General features: G+C 31.4%; 1 pseudogene; it reads left to right on the top strand.

Moving 5' to 3' along the window:
- The first annotated feature begins 715 nt into the window (after positions 1 to 715).
- On the top strand, positions 716 to 1,290 carry LOC101086129 (annotated as a pseudogene).
- Positions 1,291 to 9,830: the final 8,540 nt, after the last annotated feature.

The following is a 9,830-nucleotide window of genomic DNA, read 5'->3' as shown; positions in this document are numbered from 1 at the left end:
GGCACCCCCCTCATGGTTCTTTTTTAATAATCAAACCTGCGCCCAGTTGACCACTTCTAACAGCTGGCAAGACCTAATGTATTTTTCATCTCTATAATTTCGTCATTTCAAGAATGCTATATAAATGGAATCATACGTCGTGCAACTAAGTTTTTCCACTCAACATGTCTTTGAGATCCATACAATTTGTTGCATGTTACTGACAAATAAACACTTATTATTTATCAGTAGTATTTCATGGTATGGATGTACAACAGAGAGACATTTTTATGTTTCCACTTTTTGGCTATTGCAAATAAAACTGTTATAAACAATTATGTACAAGTATCTGTGTGGACGTAGGTTTTCATTTTTCTGAGATAAACTGTAGGAGACCATTTGATAAACACATATGGGTCATATGGTAAATGCATGTTTAGCTTTAAACAAATTGTGAAAATATTTTCTAGAGTAGCTGTACCACTGAACATGCATTCCACCTGCAATGCATAAGATCTAGTTTATCTGCATCTCATTGCCATTTAATACTGCCACTGTTTCATTTTATTCTGTTAGCTGTTCTAATAGGTTTGTAGTGATGTCTCAACACTGACTTAATTTGCATTTTTTGATAGCTAATGATGTTGAAAAGTTTATCATGTGTTTATTAGCCAAGCACATGTACTTATCAATGAAATATTCCTTCGTGTTGCTCTTTGCTACATCTACTGTGAGAATGAAGACCATTCTCAGCAATCAGACTGCTGACATTTCAGAAAATGTTGACATCATTCTAAAGGGATGTACTGTTATTGTGAAGGGCCCCAGAGGAACCCTGCAAAGGGACTTCCATCACATCAATGTAAAACTCAATCTCCTTGGAAAGAAACAGAAGAGGCTCCAAGGTGACATATGGTGGAAGATGGAAAACAACTGGCTAGTATTGATGCTTTCTGTGGTCACGTACAGAACACTGTCAAGGGCATTACACTGTGCTTCTGTTACAAGATGAGGCCTGTGCATGCTCACTTCCCCATCAATGTTGTTATTCAGGAGAAGGGTTCTCTTATTGAAATCCAGAATTTCTCGGGTGAAAAATACATCTGCAGGGTTCAGTTGAGGTCAGGTGTTGCTTGTTCAGTATTTCAAGCCCAGAAAGAGGAATTAATTCTTGAAGGAAATGACACTGAACTTGTATCAAACTCAGCTGCTTTGATTCAGCAAGCCACAACAGCTAAAAACAAGGATGTAGAAAATTTTTGGAAAATCTATGTTTCTGCAAAGGGAACAGTTCAGCAGGCTGATGAATAGATGTAAGTTGTCCAGCTACAGAAACAGCAAGATGCTGGATAACTTTTCAGACTTATTTGTGGTATTTTAAAGATATAATAATCTCTGCTGATTGGGGCTTTTCTTAAACCAATAATCCTTTCCAACTATTTGGCAAGTAAACCATTCAAAAGTAAATTGTAGAGTGTTAAGAACAATAACAGAAGGAATAGGAGTTTTTCTAGCAAAACTTCATAGGAGGAAAAAAAAATATTCCTTCATGTCTCCTGCACATTTTCTATTTGGACTTGTTTGACTTTCGTACTGTTGGGATCCGTACTGTTGGATACGTTTGACTTTCGTACTGAGTATATACATATATATATATACACAAATATATAAATATATATCAGTCATATATATATAATATATAGTTATATATATCATATGTATGTTTCCTTTGTTTCTTATGTGGTTTGCAATTGTTTTGTCCCAGTCTATATCTTGTCTTTTAATCTCTTTCACTGGGTTTTCTGCACAGAATTTTTATTTTGATGAAGCCCTGTTTATCAGTTATTATTTTTTATTGATTGTGATTTTAATGTTATGTATAAAAACTCTTCATCAAGTCTAGATCATCAATTTTTACTATTTTATCTTCTAGAATTTTTTACTGACTTTGCCCGGTTTTGAAGTCAGATAACACTGGATTTACAGATTTAGTAAGCAAAGAGGTTTTCTTTTTTTTCTTTTCTATTTTCTGGAAGAAATGATATGGAATTGGTTTTTAATTCTTTTAAAATATTTTGTAGAATTCTCCAGGGAATCACCAGAGCCAGATTTCTTTTTAGGGAGTTCTAAAAATTATGGTTTCTATGTGTTAATAGTTATAAGGCCATGAAATTATCTATTTCATGTTGGATGAATTGTGCTAGTTGCACTTTTCAAGGAATTGGCCCATTTCATCTACACTGTCGAATCTGGATATGTAGAGATACTATTATTCCCTTATTATCCTTTTGACACCTGTGTTGTCTGTAGTGTCTTTGTCATTGTTTCCTCTCTCTTTCTGTTTTTGTTTTGTTTTGTTTTTATTTGTTTTCTGATCAGACTTCCTGAAGGGTTATCACTCTTATTGATCTTTTCGAAGAGCTTTTCCTTCATGTTTATGTGTGTGTGTTTTAATACTCTTTATTTATGTATAGTGATTTTCATAGACCATACTGTAATGCCATCCTAGCAACAACATTTTGTGGGACTGGATGAATACCTCTAATGCCATCAACAATTATTATCCTGTGTAATGCATCACAGCTAGATGTATTATACCACATTCTATATCATAATAATGAAGGTCTATATTTTTCTTAATTATTCTGTCACATTTTTAAGTCACAGTAAAAATAAAATATTATATCAATAATGGAACTTTTTCACACAGCAGAAAACATGATAAAAAATTTTTATACAACTCTCTCAGTATATTTAACTAATGTTTTGATTTATAAAATTACAAGTTTCTTTCAGCTATTTGCTGCCCTTTTTTTGTAAAGATCTCAAGTATTTCTGATGAATAGTATTTCTACCAGTGTCTACCTTATGTCCTTTTAAATATATGTTAAGGGTATAATATTGTGCAGAATATCATTTTTAAGATTACAATTAATAATCATAGTGATTATAATGATTTAAAACTTAGTTACATAGAATTGCAATTGAGACTGAATTTAAATGAGAGAAATATTGATGTTATAATATTAACCTGTTTCATTTTCTGTGACAATAAAATATGGATCTTTGAAAAATATGTATTAATTTATATATCCTCTGTACTATTTGTTTCAAAAAATAACCCATTTAATTCCTTTTTAGAAAACAAATTAAATACAGGCTGGCAACTTTATGTGCTATTTTGTTCTTATGTGAATTCAAACCATTGAGTCATAAACTCTTGAGAAACTGTGCCTATAATAGAATGCTGCCAGCAAGATCTGCTATATTTAAGCTTTAAATAATAATGATAAAGTTAAATAATAGGTTGCGTGTGCATCTTGAGTTTAAAAGAACCCTTAACTTTCAGTGCTAGATGATGAACATTTCCATTATTTTCAATGAGTTGGAGAAATAAGAAATCTTGTAGCAATCACATTGTAAAACCTTTAGATTTTTGTCCATGTGTTGAAAGCTTTAAGTTTCACATAAATAATTACATATATAGCTACTAAGTCATAATCTTATTGGGTGGTAATAGTCATTGATGCTGTTTCTAAAAAAAAAAAAATCAAAAGCTCAAAAGCTCGTTTGTTTTCTCTCTAGTGCAGACGTTTTCACTATCACATTTCTGTGACAATTTAAAACACCAGTACATTTTAGGTTTCAAACCACAAAGTGGAATAGGAAGATAAAGCAGCTAGCTAATTCAATCAAGACTTTTCCCATTGAGATCTGTTTAAGATTCTATTTTTTCCCCCACTTTAACTGAGTGTGAGAAATTTTCCAGAGCTATTTGCATTATAATAGAAGTTTGGATAAATGCTTAATTCTCTGCTTAGTTTGTATTTGGAGAAAGAAGCTTGAGGATCATAAGGCCACTAACTAAAATCTAGGACCAGCTGTGACTTACAAGGACACCTGCTAGGAACCACAGATATACTTAAACTGTGGAGATTGGATTTGTAGGTGGCTTTGCCCAAGTGGAGTGAGGGAGATACTCTGGTATTACAGATCCAGCAAATTATATTGATTCTATGACAAATCACTGGCATTAGGATTAACACAACAAAACACAAGAAAATGCAATTTTAAAAAGATAAACAAGAACCTTGTTAAGTATCACTCTTCACAAAGTAAATTATTTAGCAAAATTGCTAAATACAGTATCTACCCATAACATCAGGCTTTCTATTTCTATATACTAGCAATGCACTAGAAATTAAAATAAAAGTTACCATTGATAATAGCATCAACATATAAAATCATTAGGGTTAAATCTGACAAAATACCTTCAAATTTCGTAGGCTAAAATCAAAAGGTTGACGAAGATATCAAGAAATAGAGGGGTGTACTGGATCATGTGTTGAGTAGAATCCATTTTCTTAAGATGCTAGTTTTCAAAAGTATTCCATCAAAAATGCAATCCCACTCATAGTATGGTTTTTTCATATCTAGCTTCACATCCATCTCCACTGTGTACTTGTATTTTATCCACACTGACTTTCTTTTAGTCCTGCAAAATTGCCATGATTCTTACACTTGGGCTTTTTCCACCCCTGCATGTCATATCCTTGCCTGTTAACTTGTAATCCTTATTATCTCTACTAAAATATAATTTACTCATTGTAGTTTTTGCTACTCCTTCATGCTAGTCATGCATTCTCTTACAGACTTTCATGAAATTCTGTATATTTTCTTCATTGCACTTCTAATTCTTGTTATTTTACACCTAAAGTTAATATTCCTCTCTTCCTCTAGACTGTAAGTTCTATTAGTAGAAGACATTTTCTTTTGGCCATTGTATTCTCATATAGTATATAGTCAAACTCAACATAAGGATTCCAAAAATACAGCTGAAGTAAGAATTGAGTAGATCAAACTTGCCCTCTATTAGAGATATACATATGCACATATACACAAATAACGTGCACACATGTATACATACATAAATACACCCACATGGGATCTGATGTAAAATTTGCCTTATATCTGTAGCAATGTAACAAATTAAGGTATCTGGTAGAAACCTGTATTCTACAGTTGCAGTGTTATAGGTGAAGGTTTTGTTTTATATCCTTTATTATAACATTTTTACTGACCTAGATAAAAGTAAATTAGAAAATAACTTGGAATAATAATAAATTATTTTCAAATACATATTAACTATGCAAAAGAAAACACTTCATACAAAATCTATCAGTGTATTCCTTTGGCAGAATTTGTATGTTTTTGCTGGCCTTGCTAAGGACACTTAAATGTGAATCCATTAGAATTTGGACTGGTGATAGTGCCCATCCCCCCTGATAAATTGTTTTATGTGACAAGAATAAGAATTCTTTGTGAATCCAAGCAACTTTAGAAGCCCTTATAATCTAAGTTAACTATCTGTTTGTTTTATTTTGTTCTCTGATTCAAAAGTCTTACAATGGCAAACTCAATGAGGGGGTTAGTTTCAGTAGAAACAACTCCCAAGAGCTATTTTTTTTCTGCCTTCTTTTCTTCCTGTTCCCACTACTTGTCTTCTAACACTATTATTTTTCCCCTTTCTTAAACGTTCCCTTATTATTTTTATCCTTTATTTCTGTTTCTTACACACTTTGATTTCAATATCCTTTTCAATATTAAGTTCTTGTGAACAAGATTACAACCATTTAACAAAATTTAGAGAATAAAATTCTTGTTGTGTTGGACTTACATCATCAGTAAGTTGTGGTGAGGCTTGTTACAGTGTTCCAGGCCAATTTTTTTAAACTGTCTGTTGTAAATAAAAGACATTCTAAAAAATTATCTTAATATTTCAGTGACCAGCTTTTTAAGCTTCACTAACAAGTCTTTAAAACATTTATTAAATGTTGTTCTCAGTCTATTGATCAGTGCTGTTTCCCTTGTTGATTAATCTGGACAGGCTTTAAAAAGCTCTTTGAAGAAAAATAGACTTGGGGGACAAAATGAGCTTGATTCACAAGTTGATACTGTTGGGGGATATAAAAACAATCTTTAAGTCAGGATACTGTTTGTGAAGATTCAGTGATGATCTGAGATATGGTTCTAAACCAATTTTGTTTTAGAATAATGGTTATTTCAGTAATACCTATATGATACCTGGAACAAAATGAATATAATATCTTCACATTCTCAAATTTATTATATTGGAAATGTGACTTGATGGTTTTATTTGATTTAATTCTCAAATGTTCTAAAATACACAGCACAAAAAAATATGAGCAATCATTTCAATTGCTCTCACTTGTTGCATCCATCTGCAATAATGGAAGCAACTTAATCATTCATTTTCCCTATTTAGACAAACACGGATTTTATTTTATTTTATTTCATTTATTTTTTTGGCTTATAGTATCTTGCAAAGATTTGTTTGTGAAATTAAAAAAATAAAATAAATATCAATCTTGTACTTTAAGTTAGGTTCTATTATACATTCTTTGCATATATCATTTCACTTACTCATCATAGCAAACTCAGTACATGTTCTCCAATATTTCTCCATCTGAAAGTTGACAAAATGAAGACAAACAATGTACTGGTTACTGTCAAAAGTCACACAACCTGAAAGTGGCAGATCAAGGAGTCATATCAAACAATTTGAATCTAATAAGATTGGATTCTCTTAAATGCTATACTGTAATGCCTCTCCCCAAAATTTTCCTATATCTTTGATGATAAACATCAGTTAGGAATAAATGGAAACCTTTCTAATCAATATTTTCAGTTACACTTTTAAGGGAAAAAGAATGGTGAATCTGTACTGCTACATAAATATTCCCCTGAATAATAAGGATAAACTAATCCTTCCTTTACTGAAGCTGAAAATATCTTTCTTCAATGTCTCATCAAACTTGAGATTTAAAAAAAAATTTAACCTTTATTTATTTTTGAGAGAGAGAGAGAGACACTATGAGCAGGGAAGGGGCAGAGAGAGAGAGGAAGACACAGAATCTGAAGCAGGCTCCAGGCTTTGAGCTGTCAGCACAGAGCCCGATGCGGGGCCAAACCCACAGATGGTGAGATTATGACCTGAGCCGAAGTCAGACACCCAACTGACTGAGCCATCCAGGTGCCCACAAACTTGAGATTTTTAACAATTTAAAAAGTAGATGATGTTTTTGCTGATCATTGTACCTGGTTTAGAAGAATATGGATTTATGTTATCTGATCATGGTCTCACAACATCACATTTTTCCATATTGTCTACCAACCCATCAACTTTTTCTTACTAGAATTCACTGAATGGAACAATTAATATTCATTTCCTCTCAACATTTTCCACTTCCTTTAATGATCTGCCTTGACATCTATTTATTTTTACTGCTTCAGTTCAATGTTAATGACTTTTATAGGTATATTTGTTAACTTGACATTCTATACATCAAACTTAATTTTACATACAGAGCAAAACTGTGAAAATTTTAAAACTAAAAACCAAACAAATGCGAAACACAGCTCAAAAAGAATAGCATTCTCTCATAATGGCTCTAGAATAAACTCAATGGAGATGCCCCCTAATGTACTTCCATATCCTTTAGTTTGATAAGACATCAGTTCTTATCTCTTCTGTCATAGTTACTAGGTTCTAATAGGAATTTTGTTTACTACAGAGTTAATATTTATACCAAAATGAGAACTGCCATCATAATTCATAGGTCATGTGTAAATTATTTACACTGAATTTAGATAATGATAAAAGAAAGCAATATATGAGAACTAGAGAGAAAGATATAGCCGCTCATTTAGTCATTCATTAAACATTTTTTAAAAATAAGCATACAAATTTAGAACTTTTGACCATTTCTAGTTTTTGATTTTTGTTTTCTTATTGTTGACTTTTACACATTTTGTATATTTTATATACAAGTATTTTTATCAGCTAATGTGAGATTGGTCACAGTTCTAAATTCTGAACTTTGTAGAGATAAATAGTAAGAGAGAAAAGGAGTGAGTGAGTGAGAAAGGGAGAGAGAAGAGTGAACACAAATAATTAAAATACATATCAAAAACACTAAAATTGGGGCACCTAACTGGCTCAGTTGGTGGAGCTTGTGAGTTTTGATCTTGGAGTCATGAGTTCAAGCCCCATGTGGGGCATAGAGATTACTTAGAAAAAGTAAAATTAAATTAAATTAAATAAAAACAGACTTTGAGTTAAAATATATATTTTAACTCAATAATAAAAAATAAATATAAAATATATAAACTTATATGAACTAGATATGTTAATAGAAATGTGTAAGTTCACAAAATGGCATAGAAAGAAATATAAAAAATAGATGAATATTAAGAAATTGAAGTGAAATTCAGGAGTTTTTCTCTCTAAAAAAACTAGTCCCAAAGGATTCTTTTGATTAAGTTCTATAAACCTTCAAGTAGTAAGTAGTTAATTTCTACCCCATATTTTTTTCCAGAATTAAAAAAAAGAAAGTTATGCAGAAAATTTTATGAGGCAAGAGTAATATTAAATCTAAAACCAGGTATGAGCCATAAAAGAAGAGACTAGCATAATCCAATTTCATTTATAAATTATAAATAAACTTATCAAAAGTGAATGAAATATTAGTGAATCAGATCCTATTAACTTAAAAAAAGCACAGTCAAATAAATTTTAGTTATTGTTAGGGACTGCACAGTGTTCTTTCACAATTCATATGTTTGAAGTGATGGTATTTGGAGATAGGGCCTTTAGGAAGGTAGTTAAGATTAAATGACATCATAAGGGTGAAGCCCTAATCCCTTAAGATTGCTGTCCTTATAACAGGAGGACACATCAAGGAACTTTCTTTAAGCATATACAGGCAAATGGCCACATGAGGACACAGTGAGAAAATGGTTCTTCAAGCCAGGAAGAGAAGTGTCATCAGAAGTCACATTTGCTGGCACCTTGATAATAGACTTTTAGTCCCAGAACTGTAAGAAAAAAAAATGTCTGTTGTTTAAGACATTCAGTCCGTATTTACTCACACAGCATGAACTGACCAATGCAGCTTGGAATGCAAGAATGTTTCAGTGCTAGAAAATATATACAAATAAATCCCCACATTAACAGAAAAAAGCAATCAATAAAGAATAAAAAGCTTCCGAAGATTCATAACTTATTTACAATAATAAATATTAGGCAACTAGGAATAAAGGATATTTCTTTAGTGTGTGAGAATTTATATACCACAAACTTCTGACAAAGGTACCTTTAATGGAGAAGAAAATTAAACAATGTCTTTAAGTTTGGGAAACAGACAGGATACTCACTATCACTGCCGTGCGCTAACAGAGGAATGGATGACTTAGCCAATGCAATAAATCAAAAACAAAACAAACAATACACAAAACAAAACAAAATACAAGCCATAAGAATTAAAGGAATCTGAATGAAAGGGGTAAAACTCTCATTTTGGGCAGGTGACACCATCATTTACTTTGAAAAGCCACCAGCATCAGTAAATTATTAAAATAAATAAGATAAGTCAGGAAGGTTGAGAAATAACAGAATATAAAAGTCAATAGCATTTCTCTAAAAATAAGTAAATGCAATTCATGGAGTGATAAATACCAGGCAGTGGTATTTAAAATATTTAAAAATAAGAAACCATTCATAATAGTTTCTTACTTAACAATAAGAAATCATTCATAATAGTATAAAATTATGAAATATCTAGGAATTAATCTAGTAAAAAATGCACAAGAGGTTTAAAGTAAGAAATTTAAAACTCAAGTAATATAAAAAATATTGATATATATGTAGATATTCCAAGTTGGAATGATTTAATATTATATATATACCTGTTGTCTCCAAATTAATATATTAAGAATCAAATTAATAAACCAGGTTGGGTTTTTGTATGGAAATAAAAAAATTTAAAAAT

Source organism: Felis catus, chromosome A2 (assembly GCF_018350175.1).
Source record: "Felis catus isolate Fca126 chromosome A2, F.catus_Fca126_mat1.0, whole genome shotgun sequence".
NCBI lineage: Eukaryota > Metazoa > Chordata > Mammalia > Carnivora > Felidae > Felis > Felis catus.
The sequence above is the reverse complement of the archived record's forward strand: the minus strand, read 5'-3'. Positions and strand labels throughout refer to the sequence as shown.